This window comes from Helianthus annuus, chromosome 1 (genome assembly GCF_002127325.2).
Source record: "Helianthus annuus cultivar XRQ/B chromosome 1, HanXRQr2.0-SUNRISE, whole genome shotgun sequence".
Taxonomy (NCBI): domain Eukaryota; kingdom Viridiplantae; phylum Streptophyta; class Magnoliopsida; order Asterales; family Asteraceae; genus Helianthus; species Helianthus annuus.
This window is the reverse complement of record NC_035433.2, coordinates 132,278,840-132,299,891: the sequence shown is the minus strand read 5'-3', so window position 1 is coordinate 132,299,891 and position 21,052 is coordinate 132,278,840. Positions and strand designations below refer to the sequence as shown.

At 38.0% G+C, this 21,052-nt stretch overlaps 1 long non-coding RNA gene across 7 annotated transcripts; it reads right to left on the bottom strand.

The window, feature by feature from the left end:
* Positions 1–7,210: 7,210 nt before the first annotated feature.
* On the bottom strand, positions 7,211–10,478 carry LOC110878359. 7 transcript variants are annotated; one of them, XR_002557884.2, is made up of 8 exons: positions 9,784–10,478; positions 9,622–9,659; positions 9,489–9,554; positions 9,241–9,399; positions 8,787–9,139; positions 8,410–8,676; positions 7,771–8,098; positions 7,211–7,681 (listed from the first exon to the last, which is right to left on the bottom strand). It is a non-coding gene; the product is annotated as an uncharacterized LOC110878359 (long non-coding RNA). The 7 variants fall into 7 exon arrangements; XR_004861812.1 differs by having other exon boundaries at positions 10,071–10,478; XR_002557870.2 differs by having other exon boundaries at positions 8,787–8,877; positions 8,990–9,139; positions 9,622–10,477.
* Positions 10,479–21,052: the final 10,574 nt, after the last annotated feature.

Below are 21,052 nucleotides of genomic sequence, written 5' to 3'. Positions count from 1 at the left end.
ACTTGCATGTCCATCCATTGGTGCACTTAGGAGGTGATATTAGCTGTTATGCACTCAAATTTCGGACCAAAACAGCAGCTGATCGCAAAAAGCTGCACCTGGGTTTTTTGGCAGCTCCAAACTTTGTTAATTATTGGCAGTTTTGGTCCCTGTCCTTGCACGCGAGGTTTTGGCTATGAATCTTGACTCGTAAACCCTCAAATCTGGTTGTTAAGAACCTTGGGACATTTACCAACATGGTAATGTCCTCGGATAACTTTGCGCTCACCCGAAAAGTCATGAAATTCGACGTTGACGCTTTTAACCCCTCAAGTACGGTTTTGGCCATAACTTTCTCATACGATAACGAAACTTCACGAAATTTTTACCACATATTCTAGTGAGTATATTTTAGCATTACAAAGCTTCGGGTCTGCCAAAAGTTCATTCAGAGGTATAAATTCAACATGTTGACACTTTTAGCCCCTCAAGTACGGTTTTGGCCATAACTTTCTCATACGGTAACGAAACTACGTGAAATTTTTACCACATATTCTAGTGAGTATATTTTAGCATTACAAAGCTTCGGGTCTGCCAAAAGTTCACTCAGAGGTATAAATTCAACATGTTGACACTTTTAGCCCCTATAGTTTGTAATTCCTCACTTTTGTGCAATTTCCGCTTCGTATGATCCATGATCCATCCGTTTAAGGTTATAAACATTATGTAGGGTTATTATGGAGTCTATTTAGCCATTGTTGACACTTTGGACCCTTATGTTCCATAGTTTCCACCGTTTGTCAACTTTAGTCCCTCTAAAGTTTGTTTTTGCATATGCAAAGTCTATGACACGTGTCAATACATCATTGGACGTAAATTTTCGAGGTGTTACATGAGTCCTCTTAGCCCGTTAGCCTTCAAAGCTCCCATCCATCTTGACATGATTCCTATACACTCATGTCATTACATTCACATTCTTATTAGCATATATGCTCATACATATGAACAACCATATCAAATTCACATCTAACATACGACCCACTTGAAGCATACTCCACATCATTAATTCATTTAAACAAGCATAAGGTATACTCGACATCATCCCTAGATAATCTTCACATGAATTATATCTATTTACCCATTACTTGCATACAATTTCACTTGTTATTGTCTTTTAGACATTTCATCAAACACTTGGTGTGCGTACTACCTCCTAAGCATAATGTACAAGTATTTCATGTTCTTCTTCCTAGTTATCACTTCCATTCATCAATACAAGTAAACATCATACAATTATATACCATACTCAATCTATATGCATGTACACATCACATACTACACATTTTCACAATCAATTTCATACCCTTTCATGAATTAGACATAAACCCACTTAGCTAGGTGTAGTAAATCATCAAAATACTCAATTTATAGCAATTTACTCAAAATCTTCACTTAGGGTTCGTTCCTAAGCAAGCATACATTGTCAATTTGGCCATAACCTAAACAATTCATACATAAATCACTACTTGTGATGTTCATCAAGATTTCTCAACTTCATTAAACATCAAAATTCAACATACCTTATGATCCCCTAACTTGGGTGATCGTTAATTCATGTTCCTTCTTGAATTTGAGCCTTGATTCATGCTTCAATTGGTTGATATATGATGAACTAGGGTTTGGCTCTCTAGAGCCTTCCCTGATCACGTACAGAACACACACGAAAATGTGTGTGTGTGTGTGTGTGTGTGTTATTTTCATTTAACATAACAACTTTCAAGTTAGCCCACTTTGGTCCCTCATGTTTCGTTTAAATCAAATAAGGCTACAACTCTCCGCTTACTACTAACGAGACCAATACTCAACTAGGTTAATTATTCCTAGCTAATCCTCATTTTTCAGGTTAACTTTTCTCATTAACGGTACGTTACCCATTTCTTAATAGTAACCAGGTCTAAATTACAAAACCCGTTTTTGGGGTGTTACAGTTGCTAGAAACAGTGAAAAATCGATAACATAAATGAGAATATTAGAAGAAGTGCCAATGTTATTGGCCTTATTCATCTTCAGCTTGGCTAGATATTGAGGGTAGTTTCCCTTCCAGTGCCCATTTGGTTACTTTTAAAGCACTAACGCTCCTAGGAGGGTGTGGTTTTGCAACATGCTTGTTGTTGGTGGCATTTCTAGCAGCAACAACAACTTTTCTCTTGCCTTTGCTCTTATGTTTCCTTTTCTTGTTATTGGACTTCTTAACACCACCAGACTTGACCATTAGAACTTGGTTGGTTTTGTGGAATAACCAAGTTTGTTCATTTGGCAATCTATCCTTTCATCTTTAGCACATGAGTACTGATACATGATCCTTCCAGCATTTTACAGCTTATGAGTTGTTTCATGGTGTCACATCGCTCCTGTCGGGCTTGTTTCTGGAACATGCTTTTTAGTTGCTGGATCATGTCATAAGCATCCTTATCTTCCATGTTCTTCTGAAGTTCAGGAGACATGGTGGCTTTCATAAGGCAGGCTACCTCAACGGCATCCTCGTTTTGTTTCTCCAGTGCCTTGCGAGCAGAATTACTTTCAGGCTCGGTAGGGAATGGGCCATCTAAGATATACAGCTTCTCCTTCATCTTGAGAACTATTCTCAGATTGCAGTGCCATTCGAGAAGGTTGGTGTTATTCAAATTTTTATTTCTTTTCCTTTTCAAGTATAGACTTGAATATGAAGGAGTTGTTTTCATTAGACATCTGTTATATAAGCAAGGTGATTTTAATTAGTATTTTCGATATATATCTCCTTATTTCGTGAGGTGAGACGATAAGGAATGAGAATCCGGTTAGAAGCTCTTTCTAAAGGCAGCTGGGGCACGCAATATTAGCAAGAGGTTCAAGCGGACCGACAACGATTGTCAATTGTGAGAAAAACAGAACTCCCGAGGTTTATGAGGCTACGAGGATAACCTATTGTCCTTGCGTTGATATGTTTGGCCTCATCTATGCCAATTTTGTTCTCAAGACAGCTGGCGCACGTATACAAGAGAAGAAAAGTAATATTTGTCCTAAAACGGTCACATGTGGAAGGGTCGGATGTGTCGACGAAGCCCTTGCACCTTGGAAGGATGAACTAGACACCAAGTGTCGTGCTGTGGCTCCAACACTGATGGTTCGCATTATGCCCCAAGTGTTACTAGTAGTAGGATGGCATAGACCATTGATTTTAATTTTTACCAAATAGGGTCGTTATAGTCAGTTTTAATTTAGATATTAAATTTGCGACATAACCAAAAGGACCACCTCTCGGGACAATTAGTTTTAGATAACCTATAAAACTAAGTTTGTCGCGACTTGGAATAACCAATTTTAAGTTAATATGAATTCTATTAGGTTAATAGTTTTGGAAAATTAAAACTAGTTTAATTTGCAAAACTTAATTGGTTATTGTTTGTTTCAAAAACAACCTTTGTTTTATAACAAAAAATTTAACAAGTTGTAAAAACAATTTAGAACTTGTTTTAGTGTGATTGTTTTAATATTTTAAAACTTCTTTTAAAATCATGTTGGTATTTAGGTTGGTTATGTTATAACAACTTATAAGATAAAAGCAACCACAATAGCAAGACAAATGTGTAATCCATATGGCCAAAAAAATTGTTCGATCTTACTAGTGCCTAATAGCAAGATCAAACGGGTCACGGGGTCACAACACACAAACAACCACAAGGATGGACTTTAGTGCATCCAGTCGTCTCGAGCAACTCCCACTGACTTCATGACTCCTGTTTAGCGTCCTTGGTTTTGTCTCCGGGTCTTCGTTTATTACAATATTTACAAAAATACAATAAAGGAAAGAACCCTATCTATTACAACTTTGAACCATCTCGGTGGCCAAAAGCATTAATAACAAAACCGAATAAAAATATACAACTACAAAACAAGGTCGGGCTAGATTTACACATCGCACAACAATCACAAAATAAACCGGGCAATGTTTTGGTCAAGCAAAACAAATAAAATATTGACCAAAATAAAAGTGCCCTTAAAAAATACTTAGATCAGAAACTTTAAATAAATAAAGTTTGTGTTCTAATTCCGGTTAAAAGGACCGGTACCGACTCGTATGTTGTAACCAAGGCTCTGATACCACTGTTGGGTGTCCATGATGATCGGTCAAAATTTTATTTATAAAAAAACCCGGTTCAATAAATAATAGAAAATTAATTAAGCGAGTTAATTAATAAAACGCGGCGGAAATATAAACAAGTGATCAACAAAACGAAACCCGACAGGATCCGGTTACATGCAAATACGAGCACAGTAAAAATATATTTAACTACCGATGAGAAAGATATACCTCGGTTAATGACTAACCGGTTGAGACACCGAGGTTCAACGAACAAGTGCCAGTGATACGAACTAACGAATGCGAGTGCGAACCCGTATAGCAGCGGCGGTGACCGGCGGCGAGCAGCAGCGACAACAGGGTGGGCTGGCGGCGTCCGGCAGGCGGCGGCAAGGCAGCGACGGCGGCCGATCCGGCGGCGGCTTCGGTGGCAGCGGCGGCCTATCCGGCGGCGGCTGTGGCTGGTTTGGGTGTATGAGAGTTTTTAAGTTCTTACATCTTTTGTTCATCTCTAGTTTAACAATGCAAGACCCAACATCTTAAAAGCCATGGAACCTTATGCATGCTTGCCTAGTGGCACACATGCATAGTGCATGTGTTGCAATTGGCCAAAGTGTTGGTGCGCGACAAGTGGCGGTAGGTGGGTGCATGTGCGACATGTGGCGCAGCAAAGGTGCATGCGCGACAAGTGGCGTAGGTGAGTATACCCGTCTCACCCGTTCCATGTACCCGTCTCTTAGTTAATACCCGTCTATCGTTCGTAATTACTAGTTAAACAGGTTAAGTGGATTTTTTGTTTGTTGCCCAAGGTGTAACTCTTACGGGTCAAGACCCGGTCGGCAGCGTTGACTTATCGAACCGGACATAATATCCAACAAATATAACATGAATACGCGAACCAAAGTTGATATAAGACCACCGTGTTTTGTAATTACTAGCTTGCTATATACGTAAGTGATTTGTGGTTCTCATAAACTGTTAAAACATACAAACCCACCTAATTCGAAGCAAGTCAATCGGTTTGGCGGGGATCTATTCATCCAAATGATTTGGTGTTTGTGGGTTTAGAACTTGAAACATACCATGTGAATTGAACTTGTGGTTTAACTTCAGTCATTTACATATCTTTCTAAGTTTTGAAATTTGTTGTTGTAAATGTATTATAACATCATCACCATCTTAACCCCTAAACCCTACCACCACAAACTTGCCACCGCAACACCACCCCACAACACTACCACCACTACAGCATGACCACCAACGCTACAGTATTCAACTTTGTAACCATATCTTTCTTTATCTCACCTCTCTCTCTCTTTCTCTCGGAACCCTAAACTCTTCATATCTCTGTAGGATCACCGTTACAACACCACCACCGTGACCTTTTCCTTAATCTATCTTAAAATCCATATCCACCGCTTCCGACAACCATCAACACATGACAACCGCAACCACCACGACAACCATCCCCACAATCCACTACATCTGTCACACCCCAACCGATGGCGAAAATATCGGAGTGAGACGAAAACGAGATTGCAAGAGACTTCATACACTACTTGTGACAATATTTAATAAATAAAAATTTCATTTCATTACTAAATCAAGTACAGGGTTCGAAAGAAAATTACAACAACATATCAAGAAACAAAATATAACATAAGTACTAAAATTGAAAGGTGCGTTTCTAGTCTTCCTATTAGATTTCATCATCATCATCAATTTCCTGCAATACGTGTTAAAGTATAGATCAATACAAAAGTATTGGCAAGCATACAAGTTAAAATACTAGCATAAGTATAAAAGTTTAAACGAACCCACATGGCAAAATTCGGATACTAAGAACCTAACATGGCAATACTATCATGCAACTATAATTGTTAACCCAAAGATTCCCGCTAGCGTAATCCTATCATAGCAATGATAAGACCGTTTTGTTTACTTAACATAACCTCAAGAATATGGGCGGTGCGTTAATTCTATAGCGCTATACATGTTAAGGGAGGCTCGTACAAAGTTAATGACAAGAATAAAGCAACAAGTATCATGTATAAGTTCAAGTATATCGTATCAAGCATACATATTGGATTGTTTGTTTGTAAGCATGTTTATAAGTGTATGTGTGCGTTTTTGATAAGTTACACGTATTGCACCCAAAAGTGTTAAACTAAGAAGGGGTCATGTATACTCACAGTTTGCAAGCTTTCCAAGTTAAACCGTGAAGTTGATAAGTTGTTGGAGATGGAAACACCGAAGTTACCCTACATGGGGAAAACGAAGGTGTGTGAGTATTCGGAGTTGGAGGATAGTTCGGATTTGGAATTAAGTGTAAAAGTATATGTATTCGAAATTATATCTTGTTTTGAACACTTGTTTTGACACTATGTTTTATGTTATTTCATGGGTCCTAACTTACCCATTAGAATCAATGACGAGGAACAAAAGACAAAGATAATATAGCCTAACTTCATAACATCTAACCATAATTCGGCTAGTATTATAAATTCGGCTATATATATATATATATATATATATGTATATATATATATATTATAAGTTATGTAATATAGTCCATCATATATTATCATAGAATTCATGTAAGTCAAGCATGGGAGCTATGTATACCTTTTTATATGATTCACCAAAGCACAAAGTTCACTAACATAGTTGGTAAACCCGGTTGGTCATAATGATAAGAAAATACAACTAACTACCTAGTTTCAAACTTTATTAATACTCACTTCAAGTACTAGTGGGAATGTCCGCGCGTTGCAGCGGGTGTCCCGAATGATTTCATATTCAATTTGTTCTTTCAGTTATATACGTATAACTGAAAATGAGGCACTATGAATTATATATTAAAGATTAAGAGATGCTGACTTTGCTAAAGATGAAAAATAAACTACTTTATTTGGCGAGCGTCAATGTCTCGTATCCCGACTTTGCTAAAGATGATGCCGCTAATTCATGTCGGCTATTGATCAAAATGCTGATGCTAATACACGCGTCGCCGCTAATGCTCTTGAGTCTTGCCGGAAAATTTGCAGGGAAGATCCTCGGAGATTATACAAGCCATTTTCAAATTACATAACTTGTCGAACTAAGAATCTGTATATCAAAAACTCAAACAAAGGATTCTCATATCCGCTAATAACTTGTCGGAACTAGTAAATTTGAAGATTACATAACTTCTCATTCAAATCTCATATCAAAAATGGATTCTACGTAAAATTACACTATTCATTTTCTAAATAATAAAACAAAACTGGTCGGAGCTTGAGCTTGAGCTTGTCGACATTACGACGTTACAGTGGTGCTTGATAGAGCTTGTCGGCGGTAACGGAGGTTGTCGTTGGTAAGGTACGGAGCTTGAGCTTGTCCCCTTTGAAGGATAGTGGTCGTTATTGGTGTCACCGGTATTACTATCAAAATCGCTAAATTTAAAATACCACATAACCCAAAGCATCATGTTAACCAAACAGGGTTATAACTCATTAGAATCTTCAAGGCATTCTCCTTCATTCCAACATCAGTAACTATGGGACAGTGGGCCTTCATTTTAAGTCTTCCTTCATCAATATTCTGAAAAAATAAATATTTAGAAAGATTACTGTGACCATAGTTTAAATCGATAACTAATATAAGCCCACGAAAAAAAACATAAAACAAACCTTTGTAACATGAGTCATAGCATCAAGAATCTCATGGCAGTTACTTTGGCTCAAGTAAACCGCCATTCTTTCTCTCAAGTCATCCAAGCTAAAAACATCTCCAAGTGAAACCTTCAAATGGGAATACATTGAACCAGAGAATTTATTTTCCTTTTTACCTTTATCAACCCATAAAATATCCTTCCTACGCTTGGGCCCACGCCACTCTCGGTCAATGTCCACTCCACCATGAGACACACTATCACTCTTTGCACCCAGAAACACCCCATCCGATGACACATGAGACGATTCTTCGCTAATAAATGTCGATACCTCAACTCTACAATACCTAAAAGTTTACTTAATAAGTCAAATAAAAACTAATGACAAAGAAATCAAAGTTTTAGGGATGCAATATTGAATAATCATAATTAGCTAATTACTTGCAAATAATAGGTGTTACATGTGTTACTGATAGAGATGATTTTTCGGGAACTCGAGGTTAAAGTAAGCGACAGATAAACTAAGTTATGTAAGTAACTTTACTAAAGGTTTCATCATCTGATTAAAACTGATTATTTTATGCCTATATGATAAGATAATCTATGAATATACAACTAATCAAATCTTTTTCACATAAATCTAAAGAAAATGATTCACCTTTAAGGAGTCCACATCTGTATTCCAATACCTGACCCAAGGCTGCGAGAACCTCCATCACCATCACCGCCAGCGAGTTCCATCTCTATCTCCTCCTTATGCCGCTGCTCGATCATTTTCCGCTTGCAATGTCTCCGCCAAGCGGCCTGAATGAAACACACCGCCCATGTCCGCCACTGCTACGAGTAGAATTTGAAGGTGTGTTGCACCTGTAGGCTGTGCAGCCGCTCGAACTGGCCAATTGGATTATTTATCTTGTCCACGATCCTGTCATAGTTCATAAAAATGGGTCAAGTAACGAATATTAGCTAAAAGGAATTAAGTAGAACGTGTCAAACAAGTCATAGTCAGCCAAAGATGCTTTTTTATTTTCTTACCAATCACAGAGTCTAGAATAAACTATTTTTGCCAATGCATCACGACTCAAGGCTGCAGCCGCTGGATCCAGTGGTTTTGTAATATTTCCGTCTGGAGTTATCTTTTAGACATCGGTTATTTACCCAGATGGTAATTCAATACGTTTACTTTTGAGTGAGTTTACTTTTTCAAACTGGTCAACCCGTTTCATCATATTTGTTACCTGCTCATCTTGGTTGATTCCCACAACATCCATAGCATTTCGTGTTTCCAAATACTCTCTTCCATCGTCTATATTCACTACTTCATAGCAATTAGTCTGATTCAAATAATGAGACGTTCTCGGGTCTCCTAATTTGAACCTCTTGACATCCTAAAAAATAAAAATCGTATCTATACGTAAAAACCAGAGTCCACTCGAGACAATATTTTCAATAACCGAATTCACAAGTATTTCTAAAAAAAAGAAGTCACCTCGGGGGGTGCTGCACAGAGCATGTAAAAACAATGGTAGTTCTTTTCATGATCCGACACTGGCGAACTCGTGATCTCTCTAGAAGGTAAGTTCTAACCGCAGCTCCGGATATCTTCCCTTGCTTGTCGAATTGGATCTCTACAAATTTACCATAACGACTGGTACAAACACAAAGTCGTGTGAACTTTCCTGTAAATTAACTTTTAATTTACTAAACAAATGTATGTAAATGTGTTATTAAGCGGACTTTTAACGTGGAATTGCTGTTCTTCACCGTTTTCGCATTCCCAAAGGCTTCCAGAACTGGATTTGACTGTTAAATAATGTCATTAGTATCTATAAATTTTATAAAATAATCATTAATATTATTTATCACTCACCTCTAGAACTTGTTGTTCAACTGTTCTTCCTTCTGTACCTGATCGACCTCCCATGAACGCAAGATACAAAGAACAACAAATAAAATTCCAACTTAAGCACACAGTTATCACTATCTTTAATACCCACAAAACAAAAACACAATAAAAACCAATAATCACTACCAGATTGGCACTCCCCCTTTTCAAGATTTGCAAACCAAACACCCCAATATTCCGATCAAAACAATAACTTTCATCCAACCCAACTAAAGATATGAATCATCAACTCAAACCCATATGATAACACAACAAGAACAACACATCATGATTAGTAAAGATATGTGAAAAAACTCATAAAGAATCAAACTCAAATTCCAATTCAAAATTCAAGATTCAAGTTAAGATAATTGTAGAAAGAAAATTATAACATACAATTGTTGAAATTGTAGTCATGTTGAAGTGTTTCTTACCCTAGGGTTGTTGCTTGGATGACTATTGCAGTTATTATCGATACCATTGTGGTATTAAAGACATCGGAGTGATAGTCTGAAACTGCATCGCACCTCCACCGATTTCCAATGATAGCGACTCCAACCGCCATCGGTGACAGTATATCAACGAATCTGGATATAAACCCTGCAAACTTTTTCTCTAAATCAGTGTTGTTGAAACTTTGTGTCGCTCCGACATTCAAAATTAGTGAGATGCGTCTTGTGTGTTTCAACCATGATGAACTTAAGATGAAATTGAAACACACGATGCTTCATCTTGCAACCTGGAGACTCCCATCATTATTTGCATTCAATCTGCCTTTCTATCTTCACGTCTCAATTGCAAGAGGATTCATTTATAATTGGATATTAGGGTTCATGGGTGAAATCCCTAGCCAAGCGTCTTAAAAGGCTGATGAACTTCCACTTCTACAAGCTTGCAGTCGCTTGTACATACTTCTTAAAAATGTGTACCCCTGGTCAAATTACAATATTGTACATCACTTCTCCTTTTTATAGTATTATAGATAAAAACAATTATAAAAAATTACTAATAGCTATGTTCTGCACGTTTTTTTTCACTCTATACGAAAAATATGTATAAATTTGTTGGACAATAACCTTGGTAGGGGCAGTGAATTTTTAGGCAAAATAATTGGCGCGGACGGACCTAAATAATTTTAAAAATTTCGGACGATAAATCAGAAAAATTACACTACTAGTTGAAATGTTGGCGGGGGCGGGTGCACCCCATTACCCCTTAAAAGGTGCGCCCCTGTTAGGGATGTGCATGGGTCGGTTTGGGTCGGTTTTGACCAAAAACCATAATCATAACCGCGATGTCGGTTATTGGATAACCATAACCATAACCGATCAGTTATGGTGGTTATGGTTATTCGGTTTTGATGGTTATAGCGGGTCCGTTATGGGTGGTTAACCGTGTATTTAGCTTAGCTAAAAATAGCTTAATTTTTTTTAACATGGAACAAATTGTTATTGCATATTTGTATATATTAGTATATTACATAGTATTAAAAAATATATATAATCTATAATATTAGTACCAATTATTATCGAATATTCAAATAAAGTGATATGATACATTCCTTAAATTCAAATAAACATTCAACCAAAACCACAAAAGGATATGAAAAACCCATAAGTACTAAAAATCTTCAGTAAAAAACATAAAATATTAAAAATATGGTGAAAAGTCCTAAATCCTACAAAGATTTATTACATGTCGGTTCGGTTTGGTTATGGTGGGTATAGAAAAAATGATAACCATAACTGACCCGCTACTTTCGGTTTTCAAAAAAACCATTAACCAACCCACCGGTTTTTTATTTAGTTCGGTTTTGTCTGTTAATTCGGTTATGGTTCGGTTAATTCGGTTTTTTGCACATCCCTAGCCCCTGTAGATAAGGCCAACAATTTCCGATTTGTTTAAGATATGATAAGAGATGTTGAAGGAAATTTACACTATGTAATTTTATACCTTTCAAAAAATAATTAAAATTAAGAGGCAAGGTTTCATCATCTATCTTTCTTGGTAAAAAACATAAAATTGTGTTATACACATAAGTTATAAAGTAATTAATTAAATCGTATTCATGTTTGATACTTGAGTTAATCGCCTTGTCAGCCTGTTATATCAGCCATACATTTACGTTGAGTCCTAGAATTTCGATCAATATGGAAAACTCCTTTTAAGTCAACTAGCTTATGGTCAAGAGCAAATGGAAACGCCAATGTCCTACGTGTGTTTCACCACTTGCAAAATAATAATTAAAAAAACCTCTAAAACGAAGTGGAAGTTCTAAATTCTCGATGGCAATCAGCCAAACATTTCTTTCATCACATATTATTTCATTTTTCAAAAATGACAACCAAGTTAATGGACTAGAGGAATGTTTATATAACAGGTATACTATGTGCAAGTATGTATATATATGTAAACATGTAGTCATGTACCTAATTTATACACATATAGTCATATGCATAATACACATAAATGAATATAAGGTATAGTATGTGTATATAAATTAGGGTTGGCAACCTAGGCACGGGCCTAGGGTCACCAAAAATTTAGGCCCTCCAAGTTTTTAGAAAGTTTTTATATATAATATACTAGTTTACAACCTTGTGTATTGCACTGACGAAAAATATAAATTATAAACTTGTATATAATCCTTATTAATGAAATGACTTATTTAGATAAATTAGTAAAACAAAAGAATAATTATATTTTCGTTACTTGTACATGTGATTTGATACTTTATTAGTAATTATTGTTTATATCCAAATAATATATTTTATCTTAACAAATTTATATGGTTAGGGTAAAATGAAAACTTCTACAAGTTGTGAGAATTTAGAGAACTCAACCTTACAAAAGGTCTTTTGAATTTTTTACAGAGGGTGTGAATGAGCGGTTAGATACTCAAGGTGTTAAACCTTTTGATTTTGGATTCAAGTGGTTAAAACCACTAAAACATAGGGACTCAAAAAGTAATTTACTATTAATTAAATTTGAAATTATACGTTTGATCTCTAACTATATTAAATAATATTATACTAGGTTATAACCCCGTGTATTACACGGGTTAAATAAATAAATTTTATATACTAAATAATAAAACAATATGTCTTTAAAAACCTTCTTTATTGCACGAGTTGAATAAATATAATTTTATATATTAAATAATAAAAAGTGATATCTATAAGAACAATATTGTATGGAATGAATAACTGTAATTTCATATACCAAATAAAAAAGTTATATCTTTAAAATCACGTGTATTACACGAGCTGAATAGATGTAATATTTTTTTACCAAATAATAAAATAATACATCTTTAAAAAAATTCATTTATTACACGGGTTGAATAAATGTAATTTTATATACCAAATAATAAAAAATTACATCTTTAAAAATATGCGTATTACACGGTTTGAATAAATGTAATTTTCTGTACTAAATAATAAAAATATATATATACCCTAAAAAAACCTCGTATATTGTACGATTTGAATAAATCTAATTTTATACATCAAATAATAAAATTATGATTTTGGCCCCCGTAGTTATATCATTTTTACCGTTTTAGCCTAAAAAGGAACTTTTTAACATCTAAGCCCCGAACGTCTTTTTTCTAACCTTTTTGGCCCCTAACGTCTTTTTTTAACCCTTTTGGCCCCTAACATTTAATGGATGGGGTTAGTGGTAGGGGCCAAAAAGATTAGAAAAAAAGACGTTGATGACTCAAATGTTAAAAAATTCTTTTTTGGCTAAAAGGGTAAAAGTGATATAACCACAGGGGCCAAAATCATAATTTACTCTAAATAATATTATAAATGAGAAGAAAATTAAACTAAATAATAATTATCCATAAGATATTAAACTAAATAATATATGAGAAGAAGATTAAACTAAGTAATAATTATCCATAAGATATTAAACTAAATAATATTTAATAGGATTATCTATAATTAATTAGAAAATATTAAACTAAAATAATAATTATCTATAAGAGATGTTCTAATATAATGACAAGTGTCCCTAAAGTGGTTTCTTTTATTATATAGTATAGAAGATTATAAGATACATTTATATTTGTTATAGATAATTGTTAATTAAATTTAAATTTATACGTTTGTCTCTAACTATATTAATTAATATTATATTATATTTTGTGTATAAAATTAAGAGTTAAATGCTTGGTTGGTCCCTGTGGTTTGCAAATATTGCAGACTTGGTCCTAGTGGTTTACTAATTACACGCGTGGTCCCAGTGGTTGCAAATTTTGCACTCGGGTGGTCCTTATCACTAACCTAAGTTAAATATTTCAGTTAAGTTTGTGTAAAATGTCTATAATACCCTAAGGTTAAAAAACAAATAGAAATAAGTGGGGCCCATCCCCATCCCACCCTTCTTTTTCCCCACTCCAGCCTTCAAGAACAACCCACCACCACCATCTCCTTAAACCACTACCCACCACCGTGCATCATCATCATAATCTTCCTAAACCACCATCACCATCTCCTTGACACAGTATCATCATCCTAACTAGACTGGAACTTGTGGTGCATTAGCCACTAAACCGCCATCAGAGTAAAAAAGGGCACAGGAAAAATCAAGCCTTTTGAATACCGACAATTGCACAACATCCGGTAACTGCAGTAACCGCCTCAAATCGAACGGGACTAAACCTCATTTGACAATCGGAACTGATAACGGTTCTCAATCAGATTCTGACTTGTCATCGATCAAGAATTTTAGTAATCCGGTGAGTTCCGATCGTGTGAAACCGGAGAAACCGTTCACTCTTGATCTGGATCTGAAGTCGCTTGAATGTAGTTTTTGTTTAACTTGTTGGAAAATAAGTGAAAATAGCATTTTTCACAAATATAGGAAAATGATTTTTTCCTATTTTGGACTAGAAATAAATATAATAAAATGAGCGGGTTTTATGTATTTATTTGTGGGTTTGTGTTCTATGTTGGAAGAGCTTCGCAACGAACTAAACCGCGTCCAAAACCGAGCTAAGATGAATGAGATATCGATGCTCAAAGTTGGGTGTTTGGAACATTCAATGTTGAAACTAAAGGGAAAGTAGCACCTTGTCCCACATAGGAGGAGAGATGGAACTTAAATGGGTATTTAAGGTGGAACTCTCCATCCTTATTGTTTCATGGAAGCACACACTAGTGTCCTCGCGAAGGGTGCGGAGCACCCTAACTCGCACTCGCACTCGCACACGCTCGCGCGCGCGCGCGTGGCGTGGGCGATGAGGCGCAATGTGGCGCTTTGATGGCGCACTTTGCACTTCGCACGCTCGCATCGCCGCGAGCCGCTTGAGAGCCGCCTTTGTATTTTTGACCGCGCGCGCGTGGTGAAGCACAAGGGTTGCAAGGACCAAGTGGTAGGTGATGCGGTGCATGACGTGGCAGTCATGCGCGCGCGGGTACACGAGGCGCGCGGTTCGGAGCATGGTGCATGGGTCCTACTGTGCCGTGTGCGGCGCACCAGAGTGAGCCAATACGGCGCGACTGTGTGGCGCGCACGTATAGACTCACAAGGTGACGTGGCGCACGCCGCATGGACGGACTTGAGCTGCACCGCCGCACGCCGCATGGACAGACTTGAGCCGCACGGCAGTGAGCCAAGAGGCCGCACGCCGCATGGCAGTGAGCCAAGAGGCCGCACGCCGCATGGGCGCGCGCGCGCGCAGAAGCTTCCAGCATTGAATGACAGGGCAGTTTCAGTCCAGCTTCGTAACTGACGAGTTAATAGGCTTTGACTGAGAGCCGCCTTTGTATTTTTGACCGCGCGCGCATGGACAGACTTGAGCCGCACCGCCGCACGCCGCACGGCAGTGAGCCAAGAGGCCGCACGCCGCACGGCAGTGAGCCAAGAGGCCGCACGCCGCATGGCGCACCGCGCATGGGCGCGCGCGCGCGCAGAAGCTTCCAGCATTGAATGACAGGGCAGTTTCAGTCCAGCTTCGTAACTGACGAGTTAATAGGCTTTGACTGAGAATTAAATGACGTATTAAATTGCATTGAAGACGTTTAATGCAATTTAAACCTCTCATTTAATTCATTTTGACTGTTTCAACCTAGGAGCTGTATAAATACAGCTCCATACCCACTTCAGAAGGACACCAGCAACACAACAGTAATCCAAACTTTCTCTCTAGAATTTTTTCTTGCAGCTTTCAAGGTAACCTTCGGGTTGTAGGCGAACTCCGGCAGTACTACTGCTCCGGCTGTTGTACCCTGGGAAACAAAACGAGTACTCTTGGGAGACTCGGAATTTGTTTTAAGGGAAGCGTGTGTTCACGTGCCTCAGCCACTCTGCTTCTACTCCATTTCTTGTATTTTGGCTTATTTCAGTTGTAATAGTAATAGTATTTCAGCTTTCTTATTTCTTTGTACTGTAATCAATTAAATAAAATTTGTTTTATTTTAATTATTTACACGAACGGTTCCTACAATCTTAAAACAAATTTTTAAAACCGTTCGTGTAATCAAAACCATTCTGTTTGTGATTCAAACCAGTTTTGATTTCACTCAGTTTGTGTTTTAAAAACAGATTTTTTTTAGTTTTCATCTTCAAAGGTGCGACTTTGGTTGAAAACTATTTTTGGTTACATTCGAACTTGTCCTAAATTTGCTAAAACTTTCTGATTTGGTCTTCAAAGTTGGACTTAGAAGCCAATCAGTAAGTTCTAAAAATTATAAAATTTTCTGTTTTTGGTCTTCAAAGTTGGACTTAGAAGCCTAAACAGTAAATTTGTGGTAAAAAAATTAAAATTTAATTGTTTAATTCTGGTTTTGCGTAAATCAGAATATTTTTGACTAAACTTTTAAAATTTTAATTTTTTCAGAATGTCGACCTCAAACAACAACAATACGAATGTTGTAGTTGGAACCCCTGCCAACACTGTGGGAGCGTCCACTGTGGCAAATCATGCTGAAAGACCTGAGAAGTTCTCGGGTCTACACTTCAAGCGGTGGCAACAGAAGATGTTCTTCTACTTGACCACCATGAACCTTGCGAGGTTCTTGACGGAAACCGCTCCCCAACCTGCGGAAGGGGAGACCGACGCTCAGGCTCTGAGCGCGGTAGATGCGTGGAAGCATTCGGATTTCATATGTCGAGGCTATGTACTCAACGGTCTCTCGGATGCTTTGTATAATGTGTACTATAATATCAAGACTTCCAAAGAATTGTGGGAGTCTTTGGAGAAAAAGTACAAAACGGAGGATGCGGGAACAAAGAAATTTGTTGTCGCCCGTTTCTTGGACTTCAAAATGGTTGATAACAAGCCGGTTATGAACCAAGTCCAAGAGTTGCAAATTATACTAAATGACATCCATGCCGAGGGAATGGTACTTAGCGAGACATTTCAAGTGGCAGCCATGATTGAGAAATTACCTCCTGCTTGGTTGGATTTTAAGAATTATCTTAAACACAAGCGGAAGGAAATGTCGGTGGAGGACCTTGTTCTTCGTCTTCGTATAGAAGAGGAGAATAGGATCGCCCTAAAAAACAGCCTTGTGCAGCCTAGTGCTAGTGCAAACGTGGTTGAGCATGGGCAATCCTCTAAAGGCACAAAGGGCAAGGGGAAAAAGGACAAAGGGAAAGGGAAAGCAAAGGCTAGCAACCTTGGACCGAAGAAAGGGGTTGTGAAAAAGAAACCTCAAACGTTCCAAGGGACTTGTTACAACTGTGACGAGCCGGGGCATCGGGCTAACCAATGCAAGAAACCAAAGCGTGAGCGTGCGCACATGGTGAATGAAGACGGAATGCCTTTGGTGGCAATGATTTCCGACAAAAGCGCAATGATGGATGAGGTCAATACGGTGACCAATACTCCAAAAGGTTGGTGGGTTGATACGGGTGCGACCCGTCACGTTTGTGCAGACAAAAGTCTCTTTACCACCTTCAAGGCGCTTTCTGGAGAAGAGAAGCTGTATATGGGAAATGCAGCCACCGCTGACATCATGGGTGAAGGAACGGTGATCTTGAAGTGGACTTCAGGGAAGGAGCTCACTCTAAGCAACGTGTTGTATGTCCCAGACTTGCGCAAGAATCTAGTCTCGGGATGGTTGCTTAACAAGTTTGGATTTCGTTTAGTTTTTGAGAGCGATCAATTTGTACTAACTAAACGAGGAACGTATGTAGGCAAGGGTTATGCCCAAAATGGAATGTTCAAATTGAATGTAATGGCTGTCAAGAACATGAATAAAATTGCTACTACTTCTACTTATATGCTTGAGTTTTCTGAATCGAATAAATGGCATGGTAGATTAGGTCACGTAAATTTTAATTCAATACGCCGTTTAATCAATTTAAATTGTATACCAACATTCCATATTGATTCACACTATAAATGTGAAACATGCGTTGAATCCAAACTTACAAGAACATCATCGAAATCGGTTGAACGAATAACCGAACCCCTTGATTTAATTCACACTGATATTTGTGATTTAAAAGTGGTACCCACAAGAGGTGGAAATAAGTACTTCATCACGTTTATTGACGATAGTACTAAATATTGCTATGTATATTTACTAAAAAGTAAAGATGAAGCAATAACTAAATTTATCTTGTATAAAAATGAAGTTGAGAATCAACTTCAAAAGAAGATAAAAGCTTTGCGAAGCGATCGAGGAGGCGAATATGTTGCACCTTTTGCCGAGTTATGCGCAAAAAGTGGCATTGTACATGAGTGTACACCTCCTTACTCTCCACAATCAAATGGCGTGGCGGAACGAAAGAACCGCACATTGAAAGAAATGATGAACGCCATGTTGATAAGTTCTGGGGTGAGCCACGAACTGTGGGGGGAAGCCATTCTCTCGGCTAACTATCTTTTGAACAGGATACCACTCAAAAAGAGAGACGAAACTCCATATGAGTTATGGAAAAGGAAGAAACCTTCATACAAATACTTGAAAGTGTGGGGGTGCCTAGCAAAGGTGACTGTACCACCTCCTAAGGCTCTTAGGATAGGACCCAAAACTGTTGATTGCATATTTATTGGGTATGCACATCAAAGTAGTGCACATCGCTTTCTTGTACATGAGTCCAAGAATCCTGATGTACACGTAAACACTATTATGGAGGTGAATTCTAACGTTGTGTCTTACTTTGAAAATGTGTTTCCTTTGAGAAGACAAACACATGCAACGTCATCAACACCCAATTTTGAAGTAGGTGAAAGTTCATCTACACCAGTTGATGAGGTGGTTCATGATAAGACACATGAACAACCTGAGGTTGAAGAAACCGATCGTAGGCGAAGTAAAAGGCCAAGGGTTGAAAAATCCTTCGGTCCAGACTTCGTTAGCTATATGGTTGAGGGCGAGCCCAATACATATCGCGAAGCGGTCTCCTCTTCAGAAGGACCTCAATGGAAAGAAGCAATAAGAAATGAAATAGATTCTATATTGCAAAATCATACTTGGGAGTTAGTAGATCTTCCACCTGGTTGCAAACCACTTGGATATCGTTGGATATTCAAAAGGAAGATGAAAACTGATGGAAGTATTGATAAGTACAAGGCTAGGTTGGTGATTAAAGGATTTAGACAAAAGGAAGGTCTAGATTACTTTGATACCTACTCGCCTGTGACGCGCATAACCTCGATTAGATTGGTTCTTGCTATAGCGGCTTTAAGAAATTTGGAAGTTCACCAAATGGACGTTAAAACCGCATTTCTAAATGGCGATTTAGAAGAAGAAATTTACATGGAGCAACCTGAAGGTTTCTCCGCCCCAGGTCAAGAGGGTAAAGTATGTAAACTCGTCAAGTCTTTGTATGGCTTGAAGCAAGCACCAAAACAATGGCACCAAAAGTTTGATCATGTCATGATTGACAATGGTTTCAAAATAAATGAGTGCGACAAATGTGTTTACTTCAAAGACACAAATGAAGGTTATGTCATCTTATGCCTTTATGTAGACGATATGCTTATCATTGGGAGTAATGATAAAATTATCAAAGCTACTAAAAGCATGTTGAAAGCGAGATTTGACATGAAAGACATGGGTTTAGCGGATGTGATTCTTGGAGTAAAGATCATAAGAACCCAAGAAGGTCTTGTCTTAAGTCAATCTCACTATGTGGATAAAATTCTTGAAAAATTCAACTCGGGAGATACGAGTGTCGCTCGAACTCCAGTTGATACCTCCCAACATCTCAAGAAGAATAAAGGAGATGGAGTTGCTCAGTTAGAGTATTCAAGAATTATAGGTAGTCTAATGTATCTAATGACATGTACTAGACCCGACTTGGCTTACGCGGTGAGTAGGCTAAGTAGATACACCAGCAATCCGTGCGCGGATCATTGGAAGGCTATCACGAGGGTGCTTAGATACATACGATACACAAGAGACTATGGACTGCATTATACCCGACAACCAGCAGTGATCGAAGGATACACTGATGCAAACTGGATATCGGATAATAAAGATTCCAAATCAACAAGTGGTTACGTGTTTACACTTGGAGGAGCTGCTATTGCTTGGAAGTCTTCTAAGCAAACAGTCATAGCGAGATCCACAATGGAATCTGAATTTATCGCCTTGGATAAGTCAGGCGAGGAGGCGGAATGGCTACGTCAATTCGTGGAAGATATTCCAAGATGGCCAAAGCCTTTGCCAGCCATATGTGTACATTGTGATAGCCAATCAGCGATTGGTAGAGCTCAAAGCTTGATGTACAATGGCAGATCAAGGCATATGCGACGTAGACATAACACGATACGACAACTACTCTCAACGGGTGTTATCACAATTGATTATGTGAGATCAGCGGATAACATTGCGGACCCGTTTACAAAAGGCTTAAGCAGAGAGTTAGTAGAAACGTCGTCAAGAGGAATGGGACTAAAGCCCGTGGTTAATGGGAATATGAGGGAAACCTAACTTAGTTGACTGGAGATCCCAAGATCTAAGTTCAATAGGACAACTTAATCATATTACCAGAACGGAGTCACTGTGGGGGAGTACCCCAAACTACATAAAAGGGAGTTACATATACTTCCTAGTCCATTCCAATCAGTGACATGAAGTGAGGTTAAGCATATTAAGGTTAATGATTTCGGGAAATCAAATAACCATGATGCTTTTAATGATTCATGGGAATCACCTATGTTAGAGAGAAGTGGGGTCGCTTCAAATGGATTTGTGGGGTGCGCAAATCCTAGAGCTCTCGCAGAACCAGGCTAGTGTTCCAGGACCATAATAGGACACGACAATGAGGAGTTGGCCAAACCAGGGAGAGTATTGTGTGAAGTGTATTGTCGTTTACACAAATGGGGGTATGTTCAAGGACATCGCGTCTACATATCGCTAGTAAGCTAAGTGCGCTTCACAAAAGAAGGTTCAAAGGCTTCAACCTACCTATCTTGCAATACTCAACTGTCGAAGTTTATCGTTGAAAA